The 6,750-nt window shown below is 45.8% G+C and overlaps 1 pseudogene; it reads left to right on the top strand.

Annotated features, from left to right (window-relative positions):
- The first annotated feature begins 390 nt into the window (after window positions 1-390).
- LOC111180914 (beclin-1 pseudogene) lies at window positions 391-2,615 on the top strand (annotated as a pseudogene).
- The last annotated feature ends 4,135 nt before the right edge of the window (window positions 2,616-6,750 follow it).

Raw genomic sequence — 6,750 nt, 5'->3', positions numbered from 1 at the left:
AGATTGCTTTGGGAACTCCCTCTTCCACCTGGGCAGCAGTGCTAGTGAGGATTTCCAGGCGTCTTCAGCTGGGCCCTCTGCCTGGCCCGTGGCCTGGTGTGGCCACATTCCTGAGCTGTGTGGGTCTCAGCCAGGAGTTGCTGTCCTCCCAGCCAGATGGGGCCTTTGGAGTCTCAGCCTGTCCCGAACCAGCCCTTCCCGTTGCCCTGCTCAGCCTGGTTCAGGTCTCTCCTTTCACACAGCCCGCTCCGGTCTCCCACGATACCTGGGTCAACTGTGACCCCGGGGATGGGGGGATCACTGACTCTGGGGAGAGGGGCTCCCGCCAGCGTGGGAACAAGTTCTCACGGGGGTGGAGGGAGTCCCACTGCCAGAGAGGTGTGTCTTCAGAGAGGCAGAGGGCTGTATCCATGATGGAGGAGGTCAAACTGAGCAGCCCCGTACCCTGCAGCCCAGGAGGCAGAGAGGCTGCTCACCGTGTGTTGTGTGGGAGCCACGCGTGTGGGTGAGGGGCCACAGAGTCTAAGGGAAGGTCACAGTAGCCCAGCCTGGGGGTGTCTCACTGCGAGGGGTCAGTGGGGAAGACTGCCTTTATCTCTGATATGGACTGACTCTCCCTCCCACCCTCTCTTCTTTAAAAAACATGTATCTATATTTAAAGACTTTGTTATACTTGGCCTGATTGGAAAACAAGAATACCTCATTGGCTTTGGGCCTGAGCACCTGGGTGGATGCTTTCCATTGTCCTAGAGGGTAGGGCAGGTTCACGTGGGTGCATAAATAGAAAATTCTGTTTTGCCCTTTGGAGACGCCTGCCGTGTGGAGCATGTGAGTTTGGAGCTCAGGGGAGAAGTCAGGGCAGGAGATACACGTTTTGGAGCCATGTGTTTATAGAGGTATTTGAAGCCATGGATGAGATCATGTGGAAGGAGGATGAGATCAGGAAAGAGAAGAGGCCCAGGCCTGAGCCCTGGGATGTTCCCGCATGTATCCCTCAGCAAGGGGGATGGAGCAGGGGCACAGGTGAGGCGGGCGGGCAGGGGGAGGGGGTGGATTAAGGTGGCATCAGAGCAGCCAGCTCTTTCAGGCATATCGGGCAGAGGTGCAGCAGCTGCAGGGGCTGGGGTCAGGGTGAGTTCTTTTAGGACGCTGAGGCCTGTCTGAGGCTCCCTGCCCATGTCTGTAAGAGCATGTACACTCCACGTGGGCATTCCCAGGGTTGTCTTCCCCACCGGACCCTGGTCCGCATGGGGACGGGGGTGACTGTGACTGCAGTGGTCACAGCTGTGTCCACTTGGAGCCCAGCGTCCAGCTCCTCTGGTGCTGGGGAATGTTGGTTAAGTGGTTGAGTGAAGGGGTCAATATTGTAAAGCGCTTAGAACACTAACAGGTGCATAGTAAATGCTCAGTAAAAATGAGTTACTGTTAGCTGCAGACTAGGAAGTAGCTGAAGACGGGGTGACGGCAGTTCAGGAGGCCTCGCTCTGGGGCCGGCGGGAAGCCACAGTGCCCGGCTGTAGACTGGACCAGGGTGGCGGCTCCAGGTGCCGAGGGATGGAGGGGTTGGAGATGCCCAGCGGCACCATGCAAGTCAGCTTCGTGTTGCCAACACTGCAGCTAGCCCCCGAAACTGGACCGTGTCACCATCCAGGAGCCCACAGCTCCATTACTACCCCGAGCCCAGGTGAAACCAGGAGCAATGCAGGAGGAAGGGGCTAACTCAGGAAAGGAGCCTTATCCAACCCCATCAGGACCGTGTCTCACACATTCATCCCCCCAGCCTGGATGATGTCTGCAGAAAGTGCCAACAGCTTCACTCTGATCGGGAGGCATCCCGACGCAGCACCGGGGAGAACAATAGCTGAAGCGTGAAAGTCACTGGAGGCCTTTCTGACATCCTGTCGGGCCAGACAGGCGTGGCTCACCGCTGGGTGAGGGAGGCACAGACTCTTTTAGGCCACCTGGACACTCAGCTCAGCGTCATTGAAGATGAGTGTCAGAGCTGCAAACGATGTTTGGAGATCTCAGAGCGAATGAAGGAGGGTGGCAGCGAACAGCTACAGAGGGACTAAAGGAGCTGGCACTGGGGGAGGACAGGCTGACCACGAGCTGGAAGAAAAGAACCGTGAGACGGTGACAGAAAATCTTAAGGATGTCCAGGTTGAGGCTGAGACTGGATCCAGAGGCAGCTCAGTATCAGAGGGAATACAGTGAATTTAAACGACAACAGCTGGAAGGATGTAGCAAACCAGGTGCGTTATATTCCTGGGGAGTGGAACAAGGTGAATGCTGCTGGGGGCTGGACGGCGTTGCCATCCGTGCCCCGGCCGGTAGGACGGGTTTGAAGCTTTAGAGGTTTCGGCGTATTCCCAGTGGAGTCTGGAGTCTCAGACATATCTAAGGAGATGCTGTTGTACTGGTCTGGGGGCTCCTTTTTTCTGGAATAGCAGCTTTGACTATGCAGTGGGGCTTTCCTGGGCTGTGTGCAGCCGTTCAGAGAAGGGGCTGAAAAAGATGAGACATCCATTTATGTCTTCCTTACAGGGTGGATATGGAGAAAGGCAAGAAGGAAGACGCAGGAGGCAGCGGTGGCTCCTGTTCTACTGAAACCCAGTTCAGCTCTGCGGAACAGCGGACAAAAGGTCTCAAGTTCATGCTGTTGAATCTTAAGTGGGGCCGTGCTTGGGTATCCTCACAGTTTTATAATAAATGAACTCCTTTTTTTCCTTAGGAAGATACTTGCCTAAAAGACTTACGTTTTTTGTTTTGTTTGCAAAAAAAAAAGTGTTTTAAATTAGATTCAGGTGATATCAAACAGCACGTGTTTACAATCCCAAAAAAGACAAAATGCAGAGAAGCCACTTTATTTTAAAATATCCTTTGATAGATAGTTTCCAGAGCTACAGCAGCCCCTGTATAGGGACCAGCCCTTTTCATAGTTTTGACTCTTAGCCCCATGATTTCCTTTTCCTCCTTCCCTTCAAAATGACTAACTTAAGTTTGCTTTTTTTTTTAAAACCTCAGTTGAATCGAAACCAATGTGTTTTCACTGGATTTTATCTCTCTCAACTTCCTGCACTCAAAATATGAAATGGAAATTTTTGTCTCCATCGAGATGATGAAATGTATGAGCTACATGTTGGATATCGTGAGACAATGACATATAAGCTTTGCCTGGCCACCATGTGATGTGGTCAGAAGCTTGAAATTTAACACGCGTCTCTCGGTTCTAGTACTGAATGCCCACTCTGCCCTGTGTTAGAGATATGAAATGGTGTTGGGTACTGTTTGGATACATACTATTATGTGTAATAAAAGATTTGCTGTGGTCTGAAAAACAAAAGTGAGTTACTGTTATCACTAAGATGAGTCAGTATAGAGTAAGGCATTTCTACAGTTTGTACATGACTCCCTGTGTGGGACAGTGTCTGTGTCACTTCAGCAATGGTGTGTATGACTGCACGTAACATCCTATGTCCGTGAGACCTGCCACTGTAAGGCTAGGGGGACATGTGACTCAGAGACCAGGCATGGTGTGTGAGGACCACCAGGCTTCTGCTTTTGTGGCCCCAGATAGTCTGGTTTTGAGGTCACAGCAGCATCCCTGACCCAGGTCAGCTCCCTCCTGAGAAGGGGCCACTGAGCCAACTGTAGACCCTCTGCACATTGCCCCAGGGCCATGGCCACGTTGGAGGTGGACGTTCAGGACCAGGGCCGTCTGACCAGCCCTCTCTGCAAGTCCCACCCTGGGTCGCATGGCCGTTCTGCGTCTCTTCCCCTCCTTTGTCTGCTTCGGGAGCCTCATCTCACCCCTTGGTGCTGCTCTGAACCTTCTTTGCCTGGTCCCACTTGTCTCCCTTCCAGCTCTGCTCAGGGCTGGGCCACGACCCTTCCTCATCCTCCATCAAGAGGAAGTGTGGGCTCAGTTCCTCTTTCTCCTTCTCCAACAGAAACTCATTGGCCTGCAGCAGCCCTGGCCTCCTCCTTGCCATGATCACAGGGAGAGTGACTTGAAAGCATTTTCAAGCTGTTCCCACCCTAAAGATGCTCCCTAGACCCAGAGCCCTTTCCTCTTCCTCTCTTGCCCTCCTTTTTAAAATTTTATATTGAGAAATATATTATGGCCAGTGAGGCTAGAAAACACAGATTCAGTTTGAAGGAAAGAAGAACACACGCCAGTGGATCTATTGATAACTTCCTAGCTGGAGAAGTAGAACATAACCAGCACCCTCCATGTACCCTGCTCTGAGCACCTCTCCCTTAGTTACCCTCTCAGGTGGAGCTCTCATGCCGAGTCACGTGTCAATCACTCCTTTACTTCTCTATATTGTTTGGCCACCTATTCATGTATGCTTAAACAATTTGTTGTTTACTATTGAGTGCTTTGGGGTTTTATATTGATTGAATCATCCTAAATGTTTTCTTCTGTGTTTACTTCCTCTGCTCACCCTTACATTTTAGCGATTCATCCATGTTTATGTGTTGGTATAGTCATTCATTTTGATTACTGGGTAATAGTCCATTGATGAAGACACCATAAATGATTTCGCCATCGTACCGTTGACAGCTATTTGGAGTTGTTTCTATTTTATAGCTTTTAGAGAACATATCTATGCACGTTCTTGTACGTTCTTGTCTTGGCTCACATATTCAAGAGTTTCTCTAGGATATATACCAATGAATCATAGGGTATATATATTTCACTTTTCTAGGTATTGTAAAATCATTTTTCAAAGTGGTTGTAATCATTTACATCCAATTCAAATTCAAGATTACAGAATTTTTACTTATTTTCTTCTACTTTACCTCTGTTACATCTAATCCATGTTATATATGCATTCACCTATATCATATATTTTTCTTTTTTCTTTTTTCCCCTGTATCACGTATTTTTAAGGAGTTTATACTGATCCTTCAAATTCAGGACTACAGCATTTTTACTTAACCTCTTCACTCTTCTTTGCTACAAATCAAGTGTTCTGTAATATCTATGTTTTCTTCTAGAAGTTTTACGATTTCAGGTCTTACATTTAAGTCTTTAACCCATTTTGAGTTAATTTTTGTGAGCAGTGTAAGATAGGCATCTAGTTTCATTCTTTTGCACATAAATATGCAGTTTTTCCAAGACCATCTATTATTGAAGTAACTATCCTTTCCCCATTGAGTATTGTTGACTTCTTTGCCAAATATTAGTTGCTCTTATGTGCATAAGTTTATTTCTGGGCTCTTGATTCTGTCCCATTGGTCTAGTGTCAGCTTCTATGCCAGTACCATAATTTTTTTTTTAAGATTTTTTTTTGATGTGGACCATTCTTAAATTCAATAAGAATTTGTTACAATATTGCTTCTGCTTTATGTTTTGGTTTTTTGGCCCCAAGGTATGCGGGATCTTAGCTCCCTGACCAGGGATTGAACCTGCACCCTCTGCATTGGAAGGCAAAGTCTTAACCACTGGACCGCCAGGGAAGTCCCAATGCCAGTACCATAGTTTTTTGACGGCCACAGCTTTGTAGTATAGTTTGAAATCAGGAACTGCGATGCCTCCAACTTTGTTCTTCTTTCTCAAGATTGCTTTGGCTCTTCAGGGTCTTTTGTGGCTCCATATGAATTTTAGGATTGCTTTTTCTATTTTTGTGAAAAATGCCATTGGAATATTGATAGGGATTGGGATTGAATTTATAGGTAGCTTTGGGTATTATGGACATTTTCACAATATTAATTCTTCCGATCCATGAACACAGATATTTGTATCCGTTTATTTGTATCTTCTTCAATTTATTTCATCGATGTCATAGTTTTCAGTGTGCAGGTATTTCACCTCACTGGTTAGATTTTATTCCTAATTATTTTGTTTTTGTTGCTATTATAAATGGGATTGTGTGCTATCCTTTTCAGGTAGTTCATTGTTAGTATTTAGAAATGCAACTGATTTTTGTATGTTGATTTTGTACCCTGCAACTTTACTGAATGGATTAGTTTTTTGGTGGAGTCTTTAGGATTTTCTGTATGTAAGATCATATCATCAATTTTACTTCTTCCTGTTTAACTTCCAGTACTGTGTTGAATAGAAGTGGGAAGAGTGAGCACCTTGTCTTGTTCCTGATCTTAGTGGAAAAGCTTTCATTTTTTTCACCATTGAGTTGATGTTAGCTGTGGGCTTGTCACATATGGCTTTCATTTTGGTGAGGTACCTTTTCTCTGTACTTAATTTGTTGAGAGTTTTTATCATGAAAGGATGTTGAATTTCATCAAATGCTTTTTCTGCATCTGTTGAGATGATCATATGATTTTTAATCTTTCGTTCTATTAATATGGGGAATCACATTTATTTATTTGCCTATATTGAACCATTTTCATCCCAGGGATAAATACCACTTGATCATGGCATATGATTCACTTAATGTGCTGTTGAATTTCATTTGTGTATATTTTATTGAGAATTTTGCATCTATATTTATCAGGGATTTGGCCTGTAGTTTTCTTGTAGTGTCCTGATCTGGCTTAGGTAATGCTGGCCTTGTAAAATGATTTTTGAAGCGTTCCCTACTCTACAGTTCTTGGGAAGAATTTGAGAAGGGTTAGTGTTAACTCTTTTTTTAAAAATTTTTATAATTTTATTTTAAATTTTTATAAATTTATTTATTTATGACTGCATTGAGTCTTTGTTGCTGCATGCAGGCTTTCTCTAGTTGTGGAGAGCGGGGGCTACCCTTCCTCTGGTGATTAAGTCACCGTGTCCCACTCACCTCT

The sequence above is a fragment of the Delphinapterus leucas genome, chromosome 20 (genome assembly GCF_059928025.1).
Source record: "Delphinapterus leucas isolate spDelLeu-1000000601 "Yukka" chromosome 20, BTC_Dleu_Yukka2, whole genome shotgun sequence".
NCBI classification, from domain to species: Eukaryota; Metazoa; Chordata; class Mammalia; order Artiodactyla; family Monodontidae; genus Delphinapterus; species Delphinapterus leucas.
The sequence above is the reverse complement of the archived record's forward strand: the minus strand, read 5'-3'. Positions and strand labels throughout refer to the sequence as shown.